Below are 10,711 nucleotides of genomic sequence, written 5' to 3'. Positions count from 1 at the left end.
CCCCCCCAGGGGTCCTATAAATAGTGGGGGAGGGAGGGCAGCCGCACCCTAACCCCTGGCGCCTCCCTCTCCCTCCCGTGACACCTCTCCTTCTCGCAGGTCTCGGCGAAGCCCTGCCGAGATCGCCGTAGTTTCCACCACCACGCCGTCGTGCTGCTGGATCTCCATCAACCTCTCCTTCCCCCTTGCTGGATCAAGTTGGAGGAGACGTCTTTCCAACCATACGTGTGTTGAACGCGGAGGTGCCGTCCGTTCGGCGCTAGGTCATCGGTGATTTGGATCACGACGAGTACGACTCCATCAACCCCGTTCTCTTGAACACTTCTGCGCGCGATCTACAAGGGTATGTAGATGCACTCCCCTCTCCCTCGTTGCTAGATGACTCCATAGATTGATCTTGGTGATGCGTAGAAAATTTTAAAATTCTGCTACGTTCCCCAACAGACGGGCGGCAGCCCCTGCCACGACCTCTGTGCCCACTCATTGTCATCTGCAACCTTCGGCGATGCAGTCATCCTGGAGCGCGCTCACGGCGTCCTCGGCGCGTGGTGGAAGGCCGCCCCTCCTTAAGCCCATCTCCCGCAAGGGCCGGAAGCGTCCAAACCGCAGGAAGGAGGAGCAGGAGCGCGCCGCCGCATTCTGCGCCAAGAGCCGCGCTCCCACTCTTGTCACGCATTGCACGCCTCGAGCGCCTCCTGCCCCATCCTCCTCACCTCTCTCAGTCGCCCCACGCAGCAGTCGCGTGCAATGGTACGCACTGCTCAGCGTCCAGCACCACTGCCTCAGGGTCAAGAACCGGCAGAAGGTGCGGCTACCAGCGCAAGATGAGGCGCACGGCTATGGAGTCCCCTACTTCCGTGGCAAGGCGGAGTAGTTATGGCCCTCCGAAGAACACGCGGAGGCGGATGGCTCCAGCGCCGGCGCCACCAGGAGCAGAGACCGTAGAGTCCAAGTGCGCAGCAGAGAGGGCGGAGAGGACGAGGAAGGGGTCGGTGCGGGAGCATGGGAAGGATGGTGGTGCATGCGGCTGTGGGGACTTTGCCTCGGCCGGCAGCGGGACGGGCGGCGGCGGGGTGGTGGACTTGATTTGGTGCGGTACATTGGAGGATGACAAACCAGTTTTTTTCTTTCAATGATAGGTGGACCCCACAGGGTCACACATGATGATAACATTACCAATTATCGCCATTATATGTGAGATGTTAAGTGGTGCCATGTCAGCTTGACTGGCGGCCCCCATCTGTCATAAACATGCTCAGCCGAGGCAAATCCGCCGATCAGTGTTATTTGCAAAAAGATTCCGGTAGACATGGCGCTTTCTGCAACAAAAATGTAACGTAGTGTTTTCTGCAAACCTAGCCTTCAAAGTGATTGTTTTATGTAATTTACTCCTGTGTTTTATTATCGGTTTGCATCACCCAAATCCAATGTCTCCATATGTTTGTCGCCGCATCAAACTTATCCATGAACCCTCCATCTAGATCTGGAGTTGTAGGTGGTTATGGAGTGGTGAGGCGGTGGATAGATTTTTTTAGATAGCTTGCCAGACATGTTTAGTTGAATCGTCATTTTATATGTATATATTGTCAATTTGCCATTTTTAGTGGACTTCAATTTTTATACAATTGTGATCATGTTATATTGTCTCTACCTGTAAAATTTAGCATACATTATATTTATATAACTTCACCAAAATATTTCAGAAGCCCGTGGCAACGTAGGGGCATTCTACTAGTTTTAGTAAGGCGCGGGTGGGAGATGATGGTCGGATGTTTGAGTTTGAAACACTGATTTGCCGTGATATGCTTGTGTGCCTTCTCCTTCCATTTACAGCGTTGGTTGGTGCAACAATCAATCAAAGATTACAATGGATCACTCAGTATCAAATTTACAGATTGAGATAGATACGTATCCTATCAAATCGTATCACAAAGATATAGCAGCAACACGGTGATGCTGGACTGTATATCACAAGGGCGATGCTGGGCGCCGGTGCGCCGGCCGAACATTTTGGCCGGTCGTACCCTAGCCGTCAGATCGGCCCGTTAGCCATTGGATCTTTATCCAACCAGATCATCTTCTTCCTCTCGCGAGCGCGTACAAGAAAAGGAACCCCATCTTGCCGGTCGCGTGCGTTCTCCCTCGTCGCCGCCCCCTCGCCTGCCCCCCTCGTCTCTCGTGCCACCCTCGCCGGACGTCTTCGCCGGCCGCCCTGGTCGCCGGTCCCAGCCCTCGGCGACCGTCCTCATGACCGGCTTCACCCATGCAACAGCCCACCCCTGCGGTTGTAGCTTCCGTGGCAACCGTTGTAGCTCCGGTGGCGACGACCAGAGCTCATCGGCGTGCTCAGCGGTGTGCTTGTTGGGGCTCATCCCCCGCTCACAACAAAAAAATCAAACGCCGGGGGAGATGCGCAGCGCTGCAACCGATGATGGAAAAAGCTACAATCGTTGACGAAAAACGCTTCAACTGGCTATGAAAAAAGTTTCAACTTGTACGATGGAAAACTATGAATGACCAAAAAAAGTTACAATCAGTGAGAAAAAAGCTTCATCCCACGATGAAAAAAGCTTCAACTATGGAGCCGTAAGTCATGGACGACAAACGAAAAGCTGCAACTGGCGGTTACAAAAGCTACAACCGGCATTGAAAAAAGCTTCAAACTTATTGTCTTAGTTGCGAACCCCGCGATGACAATGACACCGTTTCGCTGCAACCATAGTTGGTTTTTCTACAACCGGCATTGGAATTTGCTACAACCATTTTCACAGCTACTTTGCTGTTGCTCCGCCGAGCTCCCACTCCCGTCCATGGCCATCGTCGCTGCGGTGCCGTTCTGGAAGGAAGAAGGTTCAACGGTTTGCATTGCAGCTCCGCGTGTGGTCGGTTCAGCTCGGACGTGGTTGGGTCTGACAAGGCAGGCAAAGCTCCGGTGGCACGAATCCGAGCAGATCCAGCCGAGGGCGGCCGGATCGGCTGATTCCCATGGCCGCGACGTCCTAGGAGGCCTGCAGGCGGCAATGGCAACAATGGGGGCCTAAGAACGAAGCAGAGAAGGAGAGAGAGATGAGCGACAAAAGGAAGAAAAAAGGAACTGTGACCGAGTAGCGCTTGCGTGGACGCGTGACCGGCCGAGCGTTCGGCCGGTGCGCCGTTCGCAAACGTTTACCATATCACAATATGTAGACGTGGTCAAAAGTTGTGTTAACTCAAGATAAGAGCTGCAATTAATAATATCACTCATGTGCACTTAACAATAGATAATAGAGAAAAGTATGTTTTTAGTCCCTCAAATTTCCCAAAAGTATAGACTTGGTCCCTCAATATTTTTTGGTAGACATTTGGTCCTTCAAGTCTCAAACCCGAATAAGTTTCGTCCAAAATCAGATTTTTACCACGTTGACTTAGTTTGACCGATGAACAAATCATAGGCATTTTTCATTGGCAGCAACACAAGAAAAAGGATGTTGTGCAACAAAACAAAATAGATGATGTGGAGCCTCAAGTACAAGTAAACAAGTATGAAAACAACAAAGGAGCAAATTTGGAGGTTCAAGAGAGCAATGGCATCATCAGTTCCATCAGCCATCTCATGATGGCTCCACCTTGTGATGATGATTATCTGTTCTAGCATGCTAGTTCGTTAGATAGTATTTTGGATTGCCCCTCTACTATAGAAAAACTGTTGAATGTACTCCTAATTATTAGGTTTGAACTAGTAAGTGTGCACGTGCAATACAGGTACTATTATCATGTGAAACAAATTATCATTCGTCTTAGAAAAAATCAATAAAGTGAATAATTTTTGAATAATTTACTAACATAAGAGAGTTAATAGAATGTTTGAAAATATTGTAATACAAAAAAGGTTACTGGTGAAGATATTTGTCATCAATTATGAGTAAACCCATTATGTTCGAGAGATTTTAAAAAATAATTCTATCCCGATTCTCTAGGCCAGACGTGGTCGACTTTTTTTTTTGAAAAACATGCGGTCGACTTGCCGCCGCTATATGAGCTATCACCGCTAATCTCCACATATCTGTACGCATATTATGGTAGACTTGCCGCCGCTATATGATTCACTGCTAAGATTGTATTAGACTTAACTTTATTTGGTTGAGCATGCACATGATTTACTGTTGTTTCAGTATTCAGATTGTGCATATTAGCTTGTTTTCTTTGATTCTGTTTACGTGTGAACCAGTAGGAACCTTGGAACCAGCAACATGGGCACGCACTGGGCAAACAGGCAGCTCCGTTCAGTGCAATGATGGTCAAAGTATAAGAAGCAATGTGACACCTCCAGTTTGCAAAAGTTTGTAACCTCCCAAGTTAGCAATGTACATCAAGCACAAAGATGAAGAAATTATAAAGGGAAAGAAAAGAGAAATACACCAAGCTGGATCCATGTGACCAGTCTAGCAGTGTCATCATGGATTAGCAAGTCGTATGAAAACCTCTCTGATTACGATTATCAAGTGCTACGCGAGCGCCTAAGCTCAGGTGCTCCAGGGCAAGGTTAGTCATCGATATGAGATCCAAGGGTCAAAACACACACAAGTGAATAGTGCCATTTTGGCTTTTGTCTCTTTGTGACACTATTCACGTTGATTTTGTCTCTTTTTTTTTGTTTCTTCTTGTGTGTTTCGAATTTGGATTTGAAATCTTTACAATTGGTAGATACCACTATTCAAAATATCGGTGATTCATCGATTTATCGCTACTCGGTGGGTGACCGATAAGATTATGTCATATCTCGCCATTTATTATTGGGCCGATTTATTGCTCTGACAAGTGATTTATCGGGAATCTACCGATAAGTCGGGCATATTTCTAGCACTGTGTGTGCAAGAACTATGTTTATTTGCTTTTTGTGTACCTTGTTATGTAATATGTGTTGTTGTCCTATATTGTTTGTCATTGTACAAAGATTCAAAGGCAAGGAATCATGGTAATACTTCAGTCCCATATTGTTTTTGTGTTGAATATATCATATTTTAATGCTGGGAACCAGAGATTTGTAAAAAAATAGACGATTAATAGTCAACCAATAAAATTGATTAATCTTTGGATTTTCCTATTAATCTCTAATCCCCAGCCGAACGAGACGCTAACGATAAGTGATATCCTCAACATTGCATGTCTTGTGAACACTCACAATTTTTTTTGGAAAATTCTTGAAACATTTAAATGTGTTTTTTGATGAATGCTAGCATGTAATGTGTGGTAGCACCTGATCTCTGATTAGAGTAGGTGGTTAACGCCCAGTTTAATGAAATGTCCCCAAAGTGGCAAAGCTAGGAGATAGTAAATTTGTAGTGGAAAAATAGACACAGAAACAATAGTTAGAGATGCATGCTTCAGTTCATAATTGTTTGAAGAAACCAAAAAAACTACCACATTAAGAAATACCAACTACAAATTAACCTAAATTATAAGTGCCACACGTGTGGCACGAAGCACTCTGGCCTGGCGTTTTTTACAACTAAAATTGCCATCTGAAAATAAAAAACAAACCCAAAAAAACTAAAACATGCCATCTAAAAAGAAAGTTGCCATGCTTAACAACTAAAGTTGCCATCCTCGCGTCACTATATTAGAAGTGATATGTGACATGAAAACTACATAGGCTGACCCATGTCTGCATACACCTCTATCCAGTGGCGAATCTAGCACGAAACTGAAGGGTAGGCTCAAAACATCAAGTTTCTAAGTCTGATTAGCAGATGCATTGCAATTTACATGTTAAACACCTGAGTAAAATTGTCAAGTAGTATGCTTAGCTGAAATAGGATATTTGGAGGGTAGGCTTAAGCCTATTGAGGCCCACCTAGTGGAATCGCCACTGCCTCTATCACACTTCGTGTGATCCCACATCCCATACCTCAGTATGTTTCTGACATTATCTATTCCAATGTTTATTGATTTTCCATTTAATCTGTTGTTAGGAGAACCATCTGCTTCTGACGTTGCATATGCATATAGTCAGTCTAGCTACAGTTATGATCTTAAAATAGTCAGTTGACCCCAAATAACAATCCAATGCATGAATCGACTCTGAAATCCGAATCCATTTTGTTAAGCTTGCAGGCTACACCTATGAAAGTTTAAGCAATAAAAAGATAAAATATAAAATATTAGTGATGAATATGAATAGTAAAGACACTTGATGAATTGTCATCTATTTGTTTGCGTAGAGACCAATAAAAAAACATTGAGCTCCATACTTGCTTAAACTGAATACGAAGAATCCAGAACATCAATTTGGGACTGCCAAGTGAGTGGACTGCCAAGTGAGTACGGCAATTTAGCTAGGGAAAAAGATGCATCAGGAAGTCAAAGATAGTGTAATGAGACAAAAATATTAGCCAAAATGGGGCTTCAAAGCCATGGAGTTTACCGCGGCCGCGAGTATTCACCAATAATACAACAACAAACAACACCTACATTACGATGTCATTGTAGTAAAAAAAATTGCACTCTTAAGCACAGAACATACAACAACATAATTAAACCTAAGAAGCATGATGTCTACATAACTTACTCTCACCATGTTCACTAAAACTACCATAATACTACCACTATGCCCATAGAAAAACCTTGGTTAACTCTTGCCAAGAACACTAACCAGGACAATATGTACTCAGATTATTTTTATTCATTACTGCATCATGTGAATCTTCTATTCTTGGCATGAAGAAAGCTATTGTCTTAAAGGACACTACATTCTGGTGTTGTGCAGTTCAGTCAAAAATGAAAAGTGTTGCGTTTCAGCTCTGTATTGCAAACATACTATTCAAGGGCATCCTAGAATACTCATGGGGGCCAAAGGAGGTTGTTGCACCCCCCCCCCCCCCCACACACACAAACTCTAGGAAAACTCTCGCGTGTACCTCTAATTATTAGGCGTGAGTATTCGTGACCTAATTGTACAAGTGAAATGGCCAAATTTCTAAACTTGAATCATTGTTTCAGTAATAGCACTTTGTTCTTAAATTGTACAAGAGCTTCTGAATTTCAATCATAAGTGGCTCGTTATCTGTTAAGAAAAGTGTTTTACACAAGAGTTGCTTCTCTGCAATTTTTCGATTCATTATTTGTCTAAATTGTACTAGCTTATCTCTGCTCATGTTTATGCAATGGAAGTACACATGAAAGATCCTGCTGAAAAACTACTAATGTTTGTTGACTGACAGAAAAACTACTGCTTATCTCAGTACTAAAACTGTTGTTGTTTGTTAATTGGAAAACTACTGCTTATCACAGTAGTAAAACTGACTGAAAAACTGTTGCGTATCTCAGTAGTAAAATTCTATTGTTTGTTAACTGACTGAAAAACTGATGTTGTTCGAACCTATTGTGTAGGTTATACTCCCCTCCCTTCGTTCCTAAATATAAGTCTTTTTAAAGATTCTAATATGAACTACATACGAAGTAAAATGAGTAAACTACACTGTAAAGTACTACATCCGTTTCTAAATATTTGTCTTTTTAGATATTTCAAATGGACTACCACATACGGATGCATATAGACATATTTTAGAGTGTAGATTCACTCATTTTTCTTTGTATGTAGTCACTTGTTGAAATATTTAAAAAGACAAATATTTTGAAACGGAGGAAGTATATCTACATACATTCATATGTAGTCTATATTGAAATATCTAAAAAAGACTTATAATTAGGAACGGAGGGAGTGTATCTCAGCAGTAAAAGAGCTTCCTCGCTGTTTTCTGTTAACTGGAAAACTGTTTGTTAACTAACTGAAAAATACTAATCACTTGCATTATACGGATACAATGCTGCAATTTGTAAAAAAAAAATGATGTTCGCATTGGTAACTGACTGGAAAAATGCTACTCCTTGCGATTCATATTACTTGTCGCAGCTTTAGTACGTACGGAGTACATCTTAAAACGGATCAGAGGGGAGGATTTGCATTTTTTTAGTGACTGGAAACAGGCTGAAAAACTGAACTTTGTTTCGGTTGTACTGGGCTGGATGCCTGGTTCGTCAAGTGTGGGATGGATGGATGATGTCCGTTGGATGGCGCGTTTGAATGGCTGCTGATCTCTGCCCTTAAGCGAGCCTCCCTTCCCCAAGAGTCCTTCCCGAGCGCGACAGGTATAGGGTTCCCCGCCGCCGCCGCCACTGCCGGCCGAAGCCTCCGCTGCCCCGCCGCCGGTACAGGAGCCCAGCAGCGGCCCCCTCCATCCGACCAGCAGCGCCTCCCTCCCTGGAGCAGCACGCAGCAGGTAGCCACCACTCCTTCGTCCTTCCTCTTCCCTCCTCCCTCATCCCCCCCTCCCTCCTTCCACCCTCCTCAATCTTTTTCCCTTCCTGATTTTTGTATTGGATGGGTACTTGCTGTAGATCTGATATTGTGAGGATATATATAACGATGATTATTTTTTGATGAGTGCTTGCTTGATTTTTGGAGTGCAGCATGTTTACATGTGAGAGGATTTTGCTTGATAGGCGTTTGTGATATGCTTGTAGGGCCAAATGTTTACAAGTTGTAGCTTGATTTTTTTTAGACGAGGATATGCTTTGGTTTAAACATGTTAGCAGTGAAACCTGCAGAAATGATTGACGATATATGAAAAGGAAAAAGATTAAGTTGTATTATCTGCACCTGAAACCAAAGCTTAGCAGTAACGAGAGAGCAGAAGCTTTGTCTTAGTTATACTTGCCGAAATCGGTGCACACATTAGTACTAGTGGTATTGTTGTCATGATAGACATCCCAAATCTTGTTTATGATTGGGAATGTAGTGGTACTGTTATGCTGTGTTGTTCATTTTAACAGTCAGACCTAAAATATTACCGTTTGATTGTTTCTCCTTTTGCGTGTTAGCTGACTGATTTTCAGGTTCTGCCATTCGTGTTATGCCATGATAGATGTACAACTAACTAGTGATTTGATTTGATGCTTTATATTCATTTTACACTTGCTAAAATCTAATTCTACCCCTTTTGAACTTGGAGTTGGAACAGGGCATCAACATTGTCAGTGGGAGGGGCTTGGGCTGCTTCGGCATCCACAGTAGAGCAAACAAGGTAATCAGCTGTTCTGATCCTAGCTTCTATACTTTTTTGTGAATTAAAAATATTAAAATGAATCCCCATATTGGCGCTTTTCAAAAATTCCAAATTTACATATCCGTATCGGCCTCATACTGATACACGTATCCATATCTGTGCATTTTAGAGAACCAGTGAGCGCGAGGTACAGGCTCGCCGAGGGAGAGGCAAAGAGGAGTTGCGGGGAAGATGCCGCTGTATGACTGCATGCTGATGGTGAAACCGATGGTGACCAAGGAGGCCATAGCGGAGCTTGTGGCGCGGGTGGCGGGTCGCGCCTACCAGCGCAACGGCGTTGTCACCGAGCTCAAATCCTTTGGCAAAGTGCACCTAGGCTACGGCATCAGGAAGCTTGACGGCCGCCACTTCCAGGTCTGCCCCGGTTTGCCACTCTTTATTTGTGCTCCTTGATCAAAGCCTTGTATTCCCCGTGCGATGTGCCTCGTGACAGCGCGGAGAGGTGCCGATCTGATTCACTTCGCTAGACTGATGCGTATACGAAGAAATGTTTAAGTTGGTATGAGCGTTTAGGCCTTTTACCGTTTTGGGTCTTGGTGATGGGTGGTGCCTTTGACATGCTCGATGAAATGCCCGAGTAGGTTTGGCCGTTGGCTGTTAGAATGTTAGTGGGTATTGGCCTCGGTGTGATTGATAGAGTGCTGTAGTGAATAATTTGTTTAGGATCAGATCATTCTATTGATCGCAGTTAGTGTTTTAAATCAGAACTCAGGATTGCACTGGTCGCGTGGCTCGCACTGTGATCTGCTTGCTTTGAATACTGAATAGAAGGGTATAGCGGTTCGATCTTTCACATTCTGGGGTTTGGAAGTATTCTTGGGGAAAATGGCCAGTCAGTAAGTGATTCATGTGAGTCATGAAGTGGTAGCATTGCCCTTCTGCTCACCCCTTTTTACGATCCTTTTGGCTGCCACACGTTGGCCACCAACCACAGTTCCGGCAAGCTCACCAATCAGGCTTGCTTACATATCACTGCCGCCATAAGCTCCAGCTTAGCTGACACCTCTGCTTCTCCCACCTCCACTGGCGCACATGGTTCAGTGGTGTTAATTTCTTTGGCAGTTCAAATGGCCAACACACAGGCACGTCCCGGACCCCTCGAATCACTGGAAGCGATGTCGCCTCTTCAAGTTTATTCTCGGCAAGTTCAAGCTTATCACAGTGATGGTTATGAGTCTGTCCATGACCACATTCTTTGTACTCAAGACGGTTTCAGCACCTTGTTTTACTCCATATCCTTGGAGATCCTCGATATTATCGTGCAGCTGAATGACACTGCTTGCTTCTTCTGGAAGCGCTCAAGGGCTTTATTCAGTGACAATAGTACTTCTGCTATCTATATCGAGAACAAGTTTCACTCTTCCCATTGCTTGAACACACCTGTCATTATAACAATCTTTGCACCATGGTCAGCCTGTCTGAGACATGATGCTCAGTCAGAACATGTCGTGAGGCCTCAGCCCCTGAAATTCTTGACCTCGATAAAGGCTGCTTTGTCAATCTTCGGGTTGAGACCCTGTAACACTTTCAGCACAAGCATCTTAGTGGAGAAGGGCTGATCACTGTCACAAAGACTATTGGAGTGTAGCAAAACAATATATTGTTAA

This window comes from Triticum urartu, chromosome 7, assembly GCF_003073215.2.
Source record: "Triticum urartu cultivar G1812 chromosome 7, Tu2.1, whole genome shotgun sequence".
NCBI classification, from domain to species: Eukaryota; Viridiplantae; Streptophyta; class Magnoliopsida; order Poales; family Poaceae; genus Triticum; species Triticum urartu.
Note: the sequence above shows the minus strand (reverse complement) of the source record.